Raw genomic sequence first — 20154 nt, 5'->3', positions numbered from 1 at the left:
CAGGGTATACAATGAGTGTGAGTGGGTGTGTGTTTCTTAGAGTGGGGTCTGGATAGCCTGGGTTTGTCCTTGGTAGTGCTTATTAAGACTGACGAACCCTGCCCTCCTTGATCTACAAACTTTGTTCTCTGGAAGTAGACCCAGGAACCAAGGGTCACATATGTTTGGCCTTTCATCTCAAGTAAGTCCTCTGTACACTAAAGCTTGAGAACTACTACACTAAGTGGCCAGCACTGTCACTCAATTGTAGAATCTTTGGAGCAGTATGTAGCAGTGTTGCTCAATGTGTAGCAATACTGGAGATACATGTAACTCCTACTTAGCACTTTGACCAAACATTTGCTTTTACTATATCCTACATCACCAAATTAAAATCTGATGTTGCTGCCAGAGCCTACAGTGTTGGTGCCCAGAGTATCCCAGGCCTCTACGAGTTGCAGGCTCCTTTCCTGGGGGAGTGCTGCTCAGCACAGACCTGGTCTTATTGTGACAGGGCACATCCTTTAAAATACAGCATCCAAATCCTGTCTGAGAATGACTGAATTAAGTCTCTGCAGATGGGGTCCAAAATCTGCATTTTATGCAAGATCTCTGGTGCTTCCTCTGCTCAGTAAAATTCAAGAATCACAGCCTGAAACTACACCAGAGAAGGGTGGGAGAGGATGATCAGTCCAAACACATGGTTTGGGAGATGAGAAGCAACTCCTCTTCAGACCCCTCCCATTCTGGGGTTTGGATGCTTTCCCCCTCCTCAGGAAGGAGCAACTCATAAAGGGAAGAAGCCTCTATTGAGTTTCTCCCATAGGTGATAATGGGCTCAGTACTTTGCTTTTCTTGTCATATTAAATCTCTCCAAAGGACAGGAGATGTGTTTGGGAAAATATTCTCCTGCTCCCACTTCTCATCAGGACGTACTTCCCCTTGCCCTTCTCAGGCCTCTGTTTTGTGTTAAATAGGCCTTAGGTGAAAGTGCTGTAGTCTGAAAGTTCAAATGGTTGTTATAGGTAGTGTGCAGCAGCTTTCCACCACTATTACAGAGTACCTGAGATAATTAATTAGAAAGAGAATTGGGTGGTTCTGGCTCATGGTTTCAGAGGTGTTAGTCCATGGTCGGTTTGACCCATTGCTCCAGGCTGATGGTGAGGAGCACAATATGGCAGGGAGATGATGGGGAGCAGAGCCACCCACCTCATGGCCAGGAAGCAGAGATGAGGACCAGGCCACAGTCACTGTTCCCTTCAAGGACACCCCTCCCATGAGGCCTAGCATCATCCACCAGGCCCTACCTCCAGTGGGTTTCCCACCTCCCCATAGCACACCAAGTCTTGAACACATTGGGCCTTCAGGGAACACTCAAGACTCAAGCTATGGCAAGACTTTTGTTCTAGGGACTTTGCTTCCCACATCCCCAAATCCTAAGTACCTTAAAAAAGATTCTACACAGTTTTGATGCAGCAGTTCCTTATTGCAGGTTTGAGTAAGTTTGTAAATAATGAATCAGAGCAGGGTCAATATTTTATGGCAAATGATCAAAGATTCCTATCAGAAGATCTGTTGGAAGAGGTTCCCAGGCACATGTCTTAATTATTCACAAAATGTATAAAGTTATAAATCATTCACGACATGGTAATAAATGTTATAAATATTTCTGATGAGATTTCATACATTGTCTGGAATCTGCATTCGGGCCTTGCAGTTTTAAAAGGTCCCTGAGAGGACAAATCCTGCCTGAATAATCACACCTCATCTTGGTGCAATGATTCTAAGCTAGGGGAGATTTTGTCATCCCCCACCCCACCCTGTGCCAGGGGACACTTGGCAAAGTCTAGACACACTTGGGTGATCACAAGGGAAAGGAAAGGTGCACCCGACATGCAGTAGGCAGAGGACAGGGTCCTGTTGGACGGCCTGTAATTCACAAACCAGCCCCTACAATAAGGGATTATCAAACTCAAATGTCAGTCTTGCTGATGTGAGAAGTCGTGTCTGAACACTCCTACCCATGCTGTGGTCAATGTATCTGCTTTGGAAATGTTATTTCCCCATTCTGAGATATTTACAGGACTTGAAACCTATGCTCTGTCTCATGCTGGATATAGGGCATGGGGAGGGAGTATCCATCACTTCAGCAGAGGAGAACACAGGCTAGAGGGGGAGCCGGAAGCAGAATCCTGGCAATGCAGCAATGGAGGTGTCAGAGCTGCCAGGAGCGAGGAGGGGCTGTACCCAGCCTGGGAGGCTCCATGCCAAGGTGGGCAGCATGGGACCCAGGAGCGGAAGTGAGACCAGTGGGGCTTCGGGGAGGGTGAGGGGTGGCCGCACTGGGGAGCCATGTTGCGCAGATGCGCAGAAGGTACAGAACTCAGGTGTTTCAGGTCAAGAATACTCCTGCAGTTCTACATCTTGGGTGTTTAAAATTAATTAGTTATTAATTAATTATTGTGATACCAAGGATTGAATGAACCCAGGGCCTTGACACTGAACTACATTCTGAGCCCTTTTTATTTTTGAGATGGGGTCAAGCTGAGTTGCCCAGGCTGGGTTGGAACTTATGATGGTCCTGCCTCAGTCTCCCAGAATTCCAGAGTTATAGGTGTGTGCCGCCATGCTCAGTTTGTTTCTTTGTTTTTGTTTTTGTTTGAGACAGGGACTTGCTGTGTAATCTAATCTGGCCTTGAACTTGCTATGTAGTCCAGGATGGCCTTAAACTTGTGATCCTCCTGTCTCAGCCTCCCAAGTACTAGGATTACAGGGACATATCACCATACCCATGGTTCCTTGGGTGTTTTATAGCATTTGAAGAGGTTTCTATTAATTATTAATGCTGTGGTATCAGCTAGGCACCATGATGAGCAGGGCAGTATCTCTTTCCACTTGGCCCTCTGTGGCTCACCTAGAAGATGTGTCTTCTCACTTTGTGAGACTGCCTCACACTTTCCAGTTTCTGTCCCTCAACACTGGTACCATGGCAGAATAACATGCTGGGAACAGGGGCTGGTCTGGCTCCCTGCCCTGGGGACTCTGATCCTCAGCAACCCTTCCTCAGGGCCTCTCTGGCAACCTGCACCACAGCTGCTTCTCCTGGTGCCGGGACTGTTCTTCCCCTCACTCAGAATCAGCTGGTAAGACATGAACAAGAGTTCCCATTGGTCCAGCACTTCCCCTCTAGGTATACAGTCAGCACCAGAGGCTTCATCTTTGTTTGTTTGTTTGTTTTGGTACTGGGGATTGAACTCTGGTCCTTGTGCTTGAGAGGGAGGTGGCAGAACCACTGAACTAAATCCCCAGACCCCAGAGGCTTCATCTTGACCATCGACTTGGTCAGAGTGAGAGACACCTGACGGGTGACAGAGTCCGAGAGGCTGAGCTCCTTCACGGATGCACCCACTGAGGAGTCTATCTGGATGGGCTGAGGAGATGGCACCCAGCAGGAGGAAGCAGGTCAAGCAGGGTGGTGCTTTGAAGGGTGTATCTTTCCTTGGGCTCTTGTTCCTCCTGCTTCTATGACATGAACAGCTTTCTTCTGCTACACCCTTCCACCCTGATGCTTCTGCCTTGTCACAGGCCAAAAACAATGGAGCCACTGGACCATAGCCAAAAAAGCCCCCGATACTATGAGCCAAAACAAGTCTTTTCTCCTTGCTGTTTATATTGGGTACTTTGGTTACAGCTACAAACAGCTAACACATACTCCCAAAGAACTGAAAGCAGGGACCCAAACAAGTGTGTATGTACCTGTGTGCCAGAAGCATTCACAGCAGCCAAAGGAAGAGGCAACTTGAGCATCTGTTAGTGGATGAACAGACGAAGAGAAGAACATGGTATACATATGAAGTGGAATATCACTGAGCCGTGAAAAGGAAGGAAAATCTGTCACATAGACAACATTGTGCTTAGTGGCAAAAGGACAAAGATGTTATGATTCCTTTTATGAGGCTCCTAGAATAGTCAATTCAGAGACAGAAAGTAGAGTGGCAGTAGTCAGGGTTGGGGAGAGGAGAGGATGTGGAACCATTGCGTAACTTGCAAGATGGAAAGGACTGTGTGCCTGGGTTGGAGGGACAGTGGCACAGCAGTGTGAACATGCCCAGCCTGCTGAACCGCACATTTAGAAGGCCGAGGATGGAAGATTTCAGTTCTGTGTATTTCACCACTACTTAAAAAAGAAAGAAAATAGGAAAGTGAAGGTATAATATTTTAAGACAAAAGACAATGCAGGGTACCACTGTGTGTTTGAAAAGCAAATGTGAGAGTCCTCGGCTGAAGGGCCAGTGGAGCACACTCACAGGAGGAGAGGAGAGAGCTGGGCATGAAGCTTTGCACACCGGGGATCTTGGGGACCCTTGGGATGGTGGGGTCATGGGGTGTGGCACTGTCACATATGCATTAGGAAGATGTTCTGGGGTTCCTGTAGGATGGGGCAGGGGTAGGAGAGAGATGATGCTGAGGAGGAAGCTGTAGGGATCCTGCATACTGCGCTTGTATCCACATACGAGCATCCAGATCAAGATTAGGGTAATGAACTCCAGACAGGAGGTGAGAGAAGAGTGGCAGGCAGGTGGGGAGGAGGGCAGGCATGAGAGTGCTCTAGAGGCCCCGGGATCTCCATGTGGAAATCTCACTGATCCCAGGCTTCATTGCTTGTCCTAGTGGCTGGAGCTGCCACTGGTGGCGGGGAAGGAGGGGGCAGGGGAGAGACACCCGAGGAGGGAGGTAAGTGTGCTTCTTTTCTGGTAGCCAGCTGGGGGTACATGGGTTTGGCCAGGAGGAGAAGGGCCAGGCTGGAGGCAGACTTAGGAGCTTCTAAGCACAGGTTGCATCTGCAGAGTGCAAGTGGGTCATCCATTCGTCGTTCCACAGAAGCCTGCCTGCTGAGCCCTGCTCCACATCCAACACCAGGCCGGCATTCAGCCACACGTTCAGGTGGGGTCTGTGGAAGATCATGTGTGGAGTTGGCCCAGATAGTAATAACAGTGGGAGGATGGCTTGGTTCAGTGCCACACAGACCCTGGCCCAACAGTGGTTTCAAGGGTGCCACCAACTTTAGACAGCTACTTAAAGACAGCATGGGATATGTACTGAGTTCACAGTGCTTCAGAAAGTGCAAGGTTTGTTGCACCTTCTTCAGAGGCTCCTTCATCACAGGTGGTGCTGTTCCTCTGAAGAGTGAGATCCCCAGGGCTCTGGGCTGAGGTTTTGACACTGCATGTCCGGAAATCAAATCTGCAAATGCTCACAAGCACAGTATATGATTGCTTGAATTTTTTTTTTCCCACAAGTCAAACAGAAAGTCTGCCCTGGTTAACTATAACTTGCCACCTATGCTTTGGAGTCAAACCCACTGGGTGGATTAGGTGATTTGAGCCCATTGAGCCCAAACTTGTGGAGGCCAGGAGGGTCTCATAAGGGTGGTCCAGGCCTCAGGGCAGACTGGAGGCTCCCAGACCCAGTGTGACTGCATCTTCAGGAAGAGGGGGTGATGACCTGGGTCCCTGAGGCTGACAAGGCTTCCAAGAAGGGTCATAAGCCAGGGATGGCTGTTGGTCCAGGCTGGGTCCTTTTCTTGTTGTCAGGCCGGTCACCCTCCAAGCCTTCATTCTCCCATCCTGGGCAGAGGCCGAGTTGCCTGGGCTTCGGGTGTGCACTGGGAAATGCCTTCTGCAGATCTGGGTATTTGTCCCCATGTACACTCAGGCTGGGCAGGAGTCCCTGGAAGGAGTGGAGACAGGTGGGACCCACTTTTCCTCCCTGCTTTGCTCCCCACATGGCACCACTGCAGGTTCCAGGAGCAATGACAGTCATCCTGGTGGGGTGGTCACCTTTGTCCTTTTCCTTCTACTCCCCCCTCCCTGTGCTCATTCCTTTCCAGGCCTTCATTTCCCTCAGATTCTCCCATTTATTTTACTTATGATGCAATCACTGGCAGAAGTGGCTGTGGTTTGCTGTTGTTTAGCACAAAGCCCAGGCCAGTTACCCGACAGTAAATTCTGCCTACTGTGGGGGCAACTTCACAGGCCAAGAGGAGGGAGGAGGCAGCATGCATGGCAGCAAGCTGTTTGTTCAGAGTGCCTGGGGCCCAGTGGCTTTGGGGGGGGAGAGGCAACTGCTCCCCAGTTGCCAGCATCTATGAGAGTGACTACCACAGTCTCATGTGGCCTCTGAAGTGTCTGAGTGTTCAGATAGTGAACTTTGGGATAGGTTTTCTCACTCATAGTCCAGTGGGAGAAATAACACTTCCATTCAGCTAGATGTGGCCCTTTGGAGGAAGTAGTACCCTTGAATTTAGAAAGAGCCTCGGCCACAGCACCTAAGGTTATGCAATGAAGGCAGATCTGAGGCAGCCTGCTCAATCACATGATCTTTGGAAGATCAGCCTATACCAAAGAATGCTTACTCTGCCCCAGCGCAGGAGCCTCTGGGCCTCCGTCCAGAGCCTCTTACAATTTGTATGACATTTACAAGGCACCTTATGGGCCCTGGTTGCTTTGTCTGCAAAGTGGAGCTAATAATACCTCAGCAGCAAAGGAGATGCCTGTAATATTTATCCATCAGTCCAGCCAAGGCTTTTACTAGCTGAAGGCTAAGATTCTAGGAACATTACCAAAACCAAATAATGTTAGCATTCATGATCTATTATTAAGATAGGTCAAAAGCAAGTTATCAAGCAATACAAATTGTATTGTTTCACTTTGGTCAGAAAATATTTACATGCCCAAAATTCCTGATGGACATTCACCAGGTTATGTAGTTTTCAAATTACTTTAACTGGCAAGATAATGATTTTTCCTTTCTTTTTTCTGTTTACATGTAATTTCCAATTTATCTATAATGTAAATAAATTGCCTATACATTTTAAACCAAGTGACATTTATAGTTTCACAAATAGAATGAAGTATTTTTTGTGGTGTTTTTCTCTTTCTGCTCTATAATTAGAGCTTTCTTAGTCCCCCCCCCCCATTCTCCATCACTATTTTTCCTAGTTTTAAGACATTTTTGCTTAAAAATAAACAAACATGTTCCTAGCCTTTAGGCTTTCAAAAGTTGGGTGTAAAATATCTATATTATTTTTAAATATAATACATATATATTTATTTATTTGCTGGGGATCAAAGCCAGGGTCTTGTGCAACACCCTACTTCCATTCTGCTGAGTGTTCTGTTTGCCCTCATTGGTGCCCTGTTATTCTTCACCCGTCTAACTGAGGAAGTAAAACCCCAGATCCATCTTGAGCAAAGACTGGGGTCAGGGCAAGCCCCATTCCAGTGGCTTCCTTGGTCCAGGCATGGGAGTTGGCTGCCTGTGACTGCCTGACCTCTGTCTTGTGCTCTCTCCTCTGCCCCGTCTCACTCCAATCCTGTGACATGGTTTATTAGATAACCCATTTCATAGGTGAGGAAACCGAAGCTTAGAAAGGTAAATAACTCACCCCAGGCTACCTAGTAAGCAAGAACAGTGCTGAGACCTACTCTGCACTGTAGCTCATGTCTGTGTGTGTTTAGCTCTGATTTTCCCCAAGTAGAAAAAAAGTTACTAGGCTCCATAGCCTGGGAGAGAAGTAGACGGGAGGAGGGAGAAGACCAAAGACACTCTGTCAGCTTCCTCAGTTTGGTTCAAGCTTCGGGTCACCCAGACTCAGCACATTTTAGCAAGGCTGCTGTCATTTTTAGGATTAACACAAGGAGGGGCTTCCGGGAGGACAGAAGCACAGAAGTCAGGCCTGGCTGGAGGCTCTCTGGCGCTACTGGTGGTATGTTGGAAGCATTCACATTCATTTTGTAAGAAGCTGTTATGATAAAGTACAGTATGAGTCTCAGATTTACTGAGAAAAGCAGGGGCCTGGGTGAGGCTGAGAAGTTACTTTGCCTCCTCTCTTACCAGAACCTAGCCCTCAGCTGCCCTGCTGTGCACCATCCATTTGGGGTTGGGGTGCTTCGCGTAGCCCTGGAGGCCTCTCATGGGCACAGTGAAGCCTGATGGCAGTGGAAGACAAAGGCGCAAAGAAAGAACTGACATCTGAATTAGCTGCAGAGAGGGACTCCTCAAGCCACAGCTGCTGCCCTGTACTGCAGTTGTAACATGAGGTGACCATTGTGTGTTCCATCCACAAGCAATCCCAGCTCTGTGCCCAGACAGCTTTAGCATTCCTCACTACGTGACCCCTGGGCCCATTTACTCTCTACATTACAAATGTGCAAGGGGGATATAATCTGAAGTGTTCCCAAATACCTTTGAACGGGGAACCCTTTCATAATGGAGCACATTGTAGAACAAGTGTTCATAGAACACACTTTGAGAAATGCTTCTCTAGAATCAAAGACTGTACAATGCACCCAGCAGCTGCTACCTAATTGGAAGGAAAGCTTTACCCAGTTCATGCCACTCTCTTTGGCCAGTGTTAATCCTGCCCAAGGGCTGGTACCTCACTGTCCTCCGAGGATGTGATATCTGCTGGGCTGCTCCAGGGAAGGCCCTGGCTCCCGTTGACTTTCCTGCTGGGTTGTGTGTTCAGGGACCTTGCTACTCTTGGGCTTCCCCATACCAGTGCTTCTCACGGGAAGGCATCACTGAGCTTTCTAGAATGGCATGGGATATTCTGAAAGCAGCGACTGTACTATCCACACACTGCTGGAGTCCTCAGCTTGCTTTGCACCGCCTTCTGCCAGTGGCCTTGTACCTGGTGTTGGGAATAGGTTTATTTGCTTTTGGTGGTGTGCTGGGCAATCAGGAGAGGGGCTGCAAGGCCTGCTCAGCCTCTCACAGTGTCAGCCCCATCCCAACCACCCACTGGGAGAGGGCCTCCTCCTGGGGAATGCTCTTACAATGTCAAACAGTCCTGTAGACTAGCTTTTTCTAGTGCCTCCATTCTTCAGATGAGATGAGAAGGGTAGAGAAAGCTACTCAGGTCCCATCCTGGTGCTGACTTCTCCCTCAGCCCCTGCCTCGAGCATAGCCAGGGTCTGAGGGTCTCACGGCTATATTCTTAGGGGCTCCTTGTCCTGGCTGAATTTTCAGGAATGGTGTTAGGTTTGACTCTGACAGATCTTGGACTGCCCCCTTCTTGGGCAGGGCTGATCTGCCCCTCTTTTTAGATTTGGGTGCTCTTGCTGTGAACTCCAGCCACAGAGCTGGTATAATCCAGGACAAAATCATCCAGCTGTGTTGGAGGCAACACCCAGGCCAGTCAAGACTGTCCAATGTGGGCATAAATCTTGAGCTATTCTTGGCCTCCGAAGACAAGTTTCTAATGATCTGGCTCCTCTGGGCTTTGGAGATGTAGCAGAATTTTAAGATGTCCATCTAGGCTGTAGGATCCCCTGCATCCCACCCCATTTTTTCTCTCCTTTATACTCATAAATGTTTGAGCAGATTCAGCCTGGAGTCTGCCTTCTCCTTTGCTGATGGCAGGCTTAAGAGGGAGCTGTCCTCATCCTGTCTACCTCCTCATTGCCCCGTTTGATGAGATCCACTGTACGGTGACAGAAGTCAACAGAGGACTGGCAATTTTGCAGACTCCAGCTGACCCACATGTTGCTTCTTGGGGTTGATGGGGCCAGTGTCCTTGGCTTCAGTCTCATGTTGCAGCAGTCACAGTCTCTGCTTGGAGTTGTAATACTCCTGTGCCTTGCAGTGGGGAGGAGAGTGTATCAGTCGGTGTTTACCAGAGAAACAGATAGAACACAAGACACACAAATACACATGAATTTACAAGATGGGCTTACAGTGGCCGCCCACACAGTGGGACAAGGAAGAGTGCGGAGGGTCTATGAACTGGAGACCAAAGGATTTTGGTCTATTGTCAAAGTTGTGGATCTCACTGCAGTGTCCGGTTCGAGTCTGTATCAGAGGTTGATGGGTCTGCAATGGAAGGCTGAAGAGACTATGCCAAAGGCTGAAGGATCTGTGCCAGAAGCTGAAGTGTCTGTGCTGGAAGCCAGGAGATGACATCCAAGGTGAAGACTGGTGTTCCTCCGAAGGAACAGAAGCAGATCCGTCCTTCCTCATTTCCCTTTATACTGTCCAGGTGACAAGCTCCCCTGGAGTGGGCCTTTCACACCCCAGGGCATGGAATTGCTGAGCCGATTTAGTTAAACTTCTCTTAACCACCTTCTCAGGTTGACATAATCAAACGCCACAGACAGTCGGCTGCAACCCTGTGCACGAACCGAGCTCAAATACCCTCATCCTTGGCAGTGCTAGCCACGGAAGAGATCAATCGATAGCTATTTATTGACCACATAGTCTGTAACTGTCAAAAAAAGAAGCCATTGATCCCCATTCCCAAAAAAAAAAAAAAAAGAAGAAGCCATTAATGGAGTATGGATTTAAGACACCAGACTCCTCTCAGCAGGCCCAGCCCAGGGAAGATTCCTGAGGTTCAGCTGGACCCTGTTATCCCTCACAACCCCCACATAGTGTTTTCTCTGCCCATTGCACCCCAGTTCCTGCCCCCTGGGGACCCATAGACTTCGTGTGGACTTTGAGGCCTGTCCACTTGGGAAAGAGAGCCCCCAGGATCTGCATTCACCCTGCTCTCTCAGACCTGCTATCCGGGGCACCGATCCACCATAGTGGTAGAGCCAGTGCCCAATGCGATGAGGCCACATGGACCCCCCTTGCCTCTCTGTCCTTGCTCCTGCCTCTCATCATGGAAGGCCATGATGCCTGCTGTCCATGCTCCTCTTGGAATCCTTCCCAGCCCAGCTCCATGAGAGTTGCCTGCATTCCTGAAGTGCTTCGGACATCACATCCAGTACTGGATGTTTTCACATGTGTGTCCTTTAACATGGCAGCATGTACCAGACGGGACTGTCCTGTGCTGCCTGAGAGCTGTCTATCAGTGAGACATATGCATTATAACCCTGAAAGGACATCTTAATCCACACCGTAACTTGTGGGATAGACTTTGTTATTGTCATTTTGTTTTTTGAGCTTTTATTTTTCCTCAGATAAGGGGATTAAGATAAACCTGCCTTGTATTTTATAGATAATAAGTAGAAGGACTGATATTCAAACACCAAACACCAAACACTGGAGCCTAGGCTCTCTGCTATCAGAGGCCCTGCCATGTTTACACTTGCTGTCTGAATTGGCTCTGAGTTATGCTCCTAGATCATAGGTATCTTTTGTGTAGTTTCTCCAGTGGGACACAAAACACCCTGTGGCAACCCTCTCCCCAGCACCTTCTCAGTGCCAGACCATGGAAGAAAGTGCTAGATGCTGCTCCTTGGCAGATGATTGGGCTTTACCCTTCTGGCCTAGGTGGATTTTTAAGAGTTGGTCAGTGAATCAACGAGGGGGATTCAAAATATTTTAGGTAAGAGGATTTCTTGAACGTTTTCTCATCAATGGAAGGGAAAAGAAAGAGAATCAAACTAATCACTTTTCATCTTTGTCTGAAAACCCTCTGGGGTAGTGTTATCACTCCCACTTTTCAGATGAGAAACTGAGTGTCAGAAGATTAAACAGCTTTGGTAAGGACACAGAGCTGTTAAATGAAGAACTAGCACTCAAACCCAGGTTCTTCTGATCATAACCTGTACCATTTCCATCATGTATACAGACTTTCCTGTCTAATTTTTAAGCCACTATTAGGCAGAAGACATAAAACAGCTCCTATTGGTGTCATGGTAGATACAGGATGGCCATATTTTGAGGCCCAGAGACAAGGCTTACAACTTTCATTTCTACCAGGGATTATTAACCTAGAATTTGGGACCCTAGAGACTCTATGAATAGCTCAGGAAGTTCCCTTGAAACTGGAAGCCAGAAATGTGCTTATGTGCATTTTCCCTGCAGAGAGAGAAGCCATAGTTCCATCCATTTCTCAAAGATATCTATGAGTCAAGAAAACTTGTGGGCTTTCATTTCAGAGGATCAGAGAATAGATTTCCAAAGGAAACTGTGTCTGTGGGCTTGTAATAAAGGGGGCTTTGTCCCAGCTCACTGACATCAGAAGCCTGAGTGCTGAGGAGCAGTAGGAGTCAGAAGATCTCTGATGTCCCTTGGACACTATAGATCCAGAATGCCTTGGCTCTAAATCCATGGGGACTTCAGTCTCCAGGCCTGTCCTACACTAGGTGATGAATTGGATGTGACAGAAGTGGATAGTACAGGAGCCACATGCTGTAAGATTTTTCACTTGGCAAGGGCAGGCTCTGCATGAAGTTCTGCCCTCTTGGGTCAATGCATTCCAGCCTTCTGGCTGATGCTAGGGAGAGGAGAATGATAGATCCAGGCTCCAGAGCACACTAAGAGCGTAGTCCTCATATCTAGATAGGACAGTGAATGCACTGTTGTGTTCACTTTGATAATAGAGGCCGTCTTGGGTAGGCAATGGCCTTCTCCCTGCTTTCCTGTCCTCCACATGATTTGATTTCCAATATGATTGGAAAAAAAATTCCTGTTGACCCTGTTGGTTCCCCTGTACATAAAGTGGCTTCTTTAATTGAATTGGCCCGTGAAAAATACTCTCTAAACATGACCTCATGATCTGTGTGTTGACGAGGGAAAATGGCTCACTGCTGGGCAGCTGCTGGCAATGTATCTTCCTCTAGCAAAGAGATTCACTGAGTGCTTAGCAGCCTTTTTTCTCCACCTTCCAATAAGAAATAAAAAGTGAACAGTCCAGAGATGACCTGGATTTTAGGTGGGTTATATCTTTTTGACTTTAATCATGTAACATTTTTGTGTCCTATCTCAATGCATCTCACTTGTTTATTCAGTTGTTCATCTATTATTCATTCATTCTTCTATCTATCTATCTATCTATCTATCTATCTATCTATCTATGTTGTATCTAGATGGCCCCCAAAGCCTCATGTGCTCACAGGTAGGGCTTTTGAAATGTGATTGAATCATGGGGGTGCTATAGCTAAATATGTTGGGAGGTGGGTGAGTGGGGGCTTGACCTGGTGTACCTCCCTCCCCTGCCTTGCTCCTTTGCTCCATGCTTCCTGGATGCCATGATATGAGCAGCTTTCCTCCACCCAGGCCCTTCCGCCTTGCTGCTTCTGCCTTGGAGCCAGACAACCATGGACTGAAACTTCTGAAACATGAGCCAAAATAAACCTCTCCTCCTTTAATTTGTGAGTATTGGCTGCTGTGTCCTAGCAACAAGGAAAGTGACTAAGACACTGTCATCATCTTAAGTGACATTGCAGTTGGAATGGAGAGTTGAGTAAGACATCTCTCATCTTCTTAGCATTACTGGGGGGGATCCAGTGGGATCAATGCATAAGAAGGCACTTTAGAAAAGCAGAAGGCATTTATTAAATAGAATATGTGTTCTTGCAATGTGTCTTGTCTGGGCCTCCAGACAGCCAGGTGACGTGGTAGATGATAATTAGGTAGATGGTTCTATTGGAATCATTTGGTCCTATGACTGGCTCACTGGAGCTGGCTGAAGCTGCTCTTCATGGTTATCTGAAAATTCACATCTTAATCTAGATTTACAGTGAGATCAGTGATTACATAAGCTAAATCCTTCTTTCCTCCTTACTCTCCTTCCTGTTCCTTGTGAGTTTCTCCAGTGAGAAGGATGTTCTCTTTCTGCTGAGAGTGCTGGAGGCCTGGTACCACCTGGGAGCAGCTGTCCTCTGCAGGGAGATGTGGTTTTGCCATTTAACTAATTGGAAAGATTGGTGGCTATAATAAATAGTCAAGTGTTTAATCCAAGATTAATTAGTGAGTAAATACTATGTTGGCTTGATGAGGAGAAAGCATTTCTGTCTTTTGTGGGGAAGCGGTCATGCTGTGTATGGAGCCACTATTGATCAGGGGGCACCGACCTGGTATTTCAGTGCCCAATATCTGTGGGCCTCTGTTACTTGGCATTGCAGGTGTGGTGTGAGAGGATGGGACTTGGAGAAGACAAGTAGTGATTTATTTTAGTCTCATCTTTAGGGGATAAAAATTCAAAAAATTTGATTTTTAAAAGGAGCAGTGCATCAATAAAAGCTAGGTCTAAATCAATAATAAGATTTCAAGCTGAAACACTACCCAGAGGAAGAAAAACATTAAACGTTCAAACCCCAGAAGAAAGAAAAGTCTAAAATATATTTCACTGGTCTTGTCAAAGCACTTTTGAGTTTGATCTTTCCCCCACCATTTCCCCCAGCATTTGCAATGCTGACATTTCCAACATTTGTTTGAGCAGTGCACTAAAAAGGCACTGTAAGCAAAGTTGCCAGAACATTTCTGTAGAGTTAATCATTTTCCGGCAAACCCTGACTCTTTTTGGCATGCCAGCGTCAAGAGACAAGCCAGGAAAGAGAACAGTTTTGTTCTCTTAGAAATCGACAATAGTTGTGTTCCTGAAAAGTAGAGTGTCAGATGAATCTTTGAAAACTGAGTCTTGCTCTAGAATACACTGCGGAAATCCCAGAGTCGTAAAAGCACAGACACCTTTCACTGAGTGAGTACTCTCCCACTCTCCCTTGTTTTGTGTTTTTAAATGTTTGTAAGTCTGAGTTTTCATTATGTTGTGCCTACTTAAACTAGGGACCACCTGTGGATGAAGGGACAGGAAGAAAGGGCACTCTGTCCCCAGTGCAGCCAGTAAGGCCCTGGCTAAGCATGGCTCATGCTTCCCTGCCGTCTTGGAGGCCTGGCGGAGCTTTTGAGAGAAAAGAGAATGGAGGAGAGAGGGAGAGACAAGTGAGAGGCCGCTGAGTAAGCTGATGGCTGTGCTGCGTTGTTAATATCGACTGAGAGTTTATTGATCTCTTTCTGTGAACTCCGTGGCGCTGTATTGATCTCAAGCACTAAAATTGAAAGGAAGGCATCTTACCATCAAAGGGCAAGTGTGCTGGCCAGCCTGGGTGCTGGAATGGATTTTGAGTGAGAGGACACAGGCGAGATTGCTGTGAAAGAAGAGCCTCCTTTCCAGAGGTCGCCGAGCTCTCGGCCAGTCTTTCTCCTGAAAAGACTTTGCCTGTGGCAGTGAGTCTTTTCCCTCCCCAGGAAGGAGGCAGCTCAGCACCATGCTATGCAGTGGCTTGGAGCAAGACCACCTGACATGGTGCATGGTGCAGCCACTGTCCCTGAGTGGCCTCAGGTATGCTGCTTTACTAAGTGTTTACTGAACACCTTCTATATCCTGGGTTTAAGGATAAACTAAATAAGTAGACATGGTACCTGTTTGGGAACATTTTTCCCCTAGGGTTAGAGCGGTAACTTTTCATTCAAAATTTTTATTTTGAAAAATGTCAAATAGATACACAGAGAGTTTTCATTAATCTCCCATCCAACCATTCCAGAGTTTCAGCAGTTATGAACCCCTCGGGCAGGATGTGCCGCCAGCAGGTTGCACAATTCCACGCACTGTAATATGCTGGGGGGCCACCTTTTCGAGTTCCTTAACCTCTCTAAGCTTCCATTTCTTAGTCTGCAGAATGGAAAGTCTATATGAGCATTTTAGGGCTGTGTAGAGGACTGAGGGACAGTTTCCCTCAGGGGCTGAGCACTGCTCCTGAGGGTGGGGAGGGGCCTGTGAATGTCATGTGGGCTGTTAGGGGTGGAACAGATGGGTGGAGGTTCCTGGCAGTCCTGGCTAGATAGCACAGGGCCTGGCCATGTGCTCTCAGCATGGTGAGGATGAAGATGGTGGTGGATATATTTCCTCAAGGGTCTACATGACTGGTGAGAAGGGTTACAGGTGAGAAGTTGATATTGACATGTGATGATACATGGACCGAAGAGACCTTTCTGAGAAGGTATTCTCCTGGTGGGTGAAATGATTCTGGATTTATGGTATTAAAATGCTCCAAGCACTGCTCCCTCATGGGTGGGTAGTGGGCACCTCATATATTCGAAGCATTAGCCTCCAAAGGGTTGTCATCACTGGAGGATCCTGCCTCAGCCTTCTCTTTCAGAAGACTGTAGGGAAACACCTTATAACTGATAACAGATCATTTAAGTAACAGCCCAGGACCAAAGAAGAGCTGACACGGGATGGAGCTGATTCATTGACTATTGCTTATACAGAAGCTAAGCGCTCATCAGTTCGAAGAACAGACACTGCAAAAGCACGGTCCACATGCTCCCCTGGGAGAGGGGATGCCATGGAGTCCTCAAGGATGGGAGGAAATATAATACCAGGCCCTTTGGTGTGTGTCAGAGATTCCAGTGTGCACAGTTTAGTGATTTCCAAGTCAGTTTTAGTTTTTGTTTGGTTTGAGTCCCTGGTACCCTGTCTGGTGCTGGGGGGTAGATGCTCAATCAGTAAAGTCTCAGGTGCAGTGGCTTTAGGTCAGGCCCTCTTGGGGTGATAGCCTCACACCTGGGGGTGGTTGGCTCTGTTTCAGGGGCCCTGCTGGCCTAGGAGTGAGAGGAATGGGCTTTATAGTCCAGCCCTAGGCAATCTTCTCCCCTTTTGGCTGAGTGGACCCAGCTGTGAAATGGGAACTGTGGCAGCAGGCTTTCTGCAAAATAGCAATCCATGCAGGAGGATTACTTGAGGTGACCTTAGGGGATGGTGTATTCAGCAATCCAGACTTGGGGCTGTCTACAAGTCACTGTAATCTAGTCCTACTTTCAAAGACGATGAGTTCTTTTCTTTACCTTAAGGGGTCCTTTTGTCTCCCAACTCCCAATATCCCAAGTAGTTTGTTGAGAAACTATCCACCTAGGACAGAGTCTTGGGCACAGATGAGATGTTCTCAAAGCAGGCAGTGGGCCACAGGCTAGATGCTGGTGAAGAAGGGCTACAGCCTCAGCCCTGCACCTGGTCTCCTTGGGTCCTGCCCTGTAGTGACAAGTGACATTGCTTCATGCTCCACATTTCCCTCCCCAGGTGTCTGCATCAGACCCAGGCCTTCTAGAGGTGGCACCTCACCCCAAAGGTAAGAACTCAGATGGTGGAGTGATCTGGTAGAAAAAACACTAGTTGTTCTATAAGGAGTGTATGGCAGCTGGTAGTTGCAGAATTATGAATATGATGTAGTTCTATTGTTTAAAGAAAATGATAGATTGATTGGGTAATTGCTATGAGTATGTGTGTATAAATACATGTGCAGAAAGACCCAGAAGGATATGCAGCAGACTGACCATTGGGTGGATCTAGGATGGAGGCAGGGTTGTCAGAAAGTATGATCATCTTGTCTACCATGTTTTAGCTTTGCCCCAGAAGATACATTCACAAAGCAGAGCAGGAACTGGGAGTCTGAACATCCAGTTCTCTGTGAAAGGAAGACAAGTCCTCCTTGGCCAGCCACCCTGGGGACTGAAGGAGACAAGGCTCGGATCCTGAGACTCCACCAGTGGAAGGCAGTGTCATCACCCCGCTAGGGCAGAGGTGGGGTGTTCACCTGTCCTTTTCCTCCTCCCACAGGAAGGTGATATTCCCCAGCTTCCCCTTGTGGTTATCAGTTGTGTGACTTGTTTTGGCTAATGAAATGTGCACAAAAGCAGTATGTGCTGTTCTGGTATGGCCGGCGTCTGCCTGTACCATGTCCTCATATTTACCTCTGCAGGTAGACATTCCAGATAATAAAGTTATCCCCAAGTGTCCCTTAGAGGAGAGCTAGCTAGAAAGCCACCTGGCTCACAGGAGACTGTGAAGCAGACTCCTGGAGTCCAGCCACTCAGATTTACGGTCATGTGCTGTCAATCCTAGGTGGACTAATTACCCCATTATACTTCTTTCTTGTTCTGAATTTGATTCTCTTCTGCTTTCTAAAGCTCATGTTCTTCCCTGGAAGTTGGGAAAGTCCCATGACTTGGCTCTCTGGTGTGATGCCCTGGGTTGTGCATATGAGGGATGTGTGGTGCCTGGAGGGCTGCTGTGGGTACAGTGGGTGCTTAGGTTGTGAGCTGAGCTTTCTCCCATCCCTTGGGACCTGTGTGGAGCAGACAGGCCTTGTGGGTCCAGGATGGGGACCTTGACCAGAGGGCCTGGCCTCACTCAGGTGGGAGGGGAGAGGGGCTTGCGATGAATGCCCTCAGGCAGCCTGCAGCCACAGAGAGGAGCCTGTGGTTACTCCAGTTACAGTGGAATCCATGGATCAGGTGATCGATTCCTAGGATCAATTCACTGCAGGCTGACGAGACTCAGTGTGTTTGAGGGATTGGCTGTTGCCCCGCCAATGCAAAAACTTGCGCTGTAAGCAGTAATTAAGAAGTGCTTTGCCCTTGGCTGCTGTTCCTGGGATGAATGCCAGCCCCATGAGACAGGGACAAGTGATGGCACCTGCACGCATGCAGCCAGCATGGGGCTGGGCAAGCCTTGCCCTGGTTCCAGCCTGGCTCATCTGGTGCACTCTTCCGGGGTAGGCACTGCTGGAAAAGGCCTGGGAAGGTGCAGAGGGGAGTCTGCCTATGTGGCCAGCACCAAGGGGCCAGTGTGGTCCTATAGAAGTGTCTCTGGGCCTAGAGGTGGGAAGCCTGAGCTTCGTGAAGCTGGCCAGGCCACAGCCATGCTCTGGGGCCCAGTCTTGTCCTCTGTACAATGGTTATACACAGAGTCTTGTCTGTTCAGTCTTCGATCCTTGGGGCATAGTGTTGTGCAGACAGTCTCTGCCCTCGGGAGCTTCAAGTCTGGTCACCATTATGGGACCTTGTAGGCAAGGATCCTTCAATGCAATCTGCAATGAATGGTGCACTCTGAAGCCTTCCATTCTGCAGAGAAAATAAATGAGGAGAGAGGGTGGGAGCATGGGAGAAAGCAGGACTGTGGATGACCTGATATGCAAGCATTCTGCACAGCTAAGTGTAACAATATGCATCAACACTTACTTTTCTCCTGTGGCAGCTTACCATCATTTCGGTGTGTTTGAGAAGGTAGTAGGAGGGGAAGAAGTAAAACAGATGGAGAAGAACAGAAAGACATATTTCCTTTTGCCTTTACTCATGGTCAGATATTCCATTGGAAGGCATAATTTATGTACATCTATGCAAATAAGCTGGTTTCCTGAAGTTAATCACTTCTGTCCCCACCAACAGAGTGGGAGAAACTGCAGCCGGAAGGGAATGACTCACTAGCACAGTTCTAGCGCCCCAAGCCGAGGCTCTCTTCCCAGGTGCACACCTGCCTTCATTCTGTGGCCTTGCAGGCCAATGCTCCTGTGCAACAGACACCCAGCCAGGAGGCCACCTTGGTAAGAAGCGACAGAAGAACCAAGGGCACAAAGCACCAGTGGCTAGTTCAGAAATCCACATCTTTGGGCTGGGGATTTAGCTCAGTGGTGCCGTCACCTGCCTCGAAGGTGCAAGGTCCTGAGTTCAAACCCTGGTACCGGAAAAAAAAAAAAAGAAAAGAAAAAGAAAGAAAGAAAAGAAAAAGAAATGCACATCTTTGACAGGATCTGCATACAGCTGCTTGTAGGGAGAGGAGGTCCTTCTGCAGAATATAGATGAACACAGCCAGCAAGCTGAGTAAAGACGCCTTGTTTCCCTTCCTGCAGTCCTAGGGTGGGTTTGGTTCTGTCTCTGGCCTCCCCCAGGGGGGAGAGAGAGTTTCAGACCCCTGCACCTTGCTTTCCACTCCAAGCTCATGCTGCGTCCTTACTTCCTTGGACCAAGAAGTTACATCTTCGATGGTGGAAAGCAGAACCGGTCACTTCATTAAGATCAAAAGCACCTTACATTTACAAATGATTACGATTTACAGAGCTCCTTAGACATCTCCCCCTTAACCGCATGTCTCAGAAGTAGGTCTATACTGATAGCTTGCACACTCAGCTCCCAGAGACTCCATGAGTGCCAGGCAATGAAGAAACCCAGTGTGTTTGCTCCATCCTGCCCCATCTCTCGTTTGTCCCTCTGAGCAGTGCCTGGCAGGCAGGTGAGGGGTGCAGTGGTGATAGACTTGTCAGTTGGGGCTGGGCAGGTGTGGGCCTGCTGTGTACTTGCCACAGATGTGTGTGTCACATGTCTGACATGGACCTGCCTGACTGCCCATGGCTCTGATGTTGCAGCCATATCTGGCTGTCCTTGATAGACCAGGACAAACCCATGGTTTATCTGTAGACATCGCCAAAAAGTACCAAGGTCTGCCAACTCAAGGGCTTGGGCAGAGGTAGGGCAGAGCTGCCCTCCAAGATTTCCACTTCTGAAGTCCAAAGATCACACTGTACCCCATAAATATGTCCAACTACTATGTGTCAGTTAAAAGGGGGACAGGGACAGTCCCTTGACTTCCTCAGTGACAAATGTGTA

General features: G+C 48.0%; 1 protein-coding gene across 24 annotated transcripts in view; it reads left to right on the top strand.

The window, feature by feature from the left end:
• The window catches only part of Ank1 (ankyrin 1), a 189694-nt gene that overhangs the window by 29234 nt on the left and 140306 nt on the right, over positions 1 to 20154 (top strand). Inside the window, exons 1-2 of one of the 24 annotated variants that reach the window (XM_087217383.1) lie at positions 14232 to 14413; positions 16793 to 16841. The exons of 22 other annotated variants lie outside the window; for them this stretch is intronic. The gene's annotated coding sequence lies outside the window, so the exon portion shown is untranslated. Of the gene's footprint in view, positions 1 to 14231; positions 14414 to 16792; positions 16842 to 20154 lie in introns of those variants that run through there. One more of the 24 variants, XM_087217384.1, reaches the window with a different exon arrangement.

The sequence above is a fragment of the Heterocephalus glaber genome, unplaced genomic scaffold, assembly GCF_053883595.1.
Source record: "Heterocephalus glaber isolate CG9 unplaced genomic scaffold, H.glaber_assembly_v1.0 deba00001461, whole genome shotgun sequence".
NCBI classification, from domain to species: domain Eukaryota; kingdom Metazoa; phylum Chordata; class Mammalia; order Rodentia; family Bathyergidae; genus Heterocephalus; species Heterocephalus glaber.
Note: the sequence above shows the minus strand (reverse complement) of the source record. Positions and strands in the feature narration are given on the sequence as shown.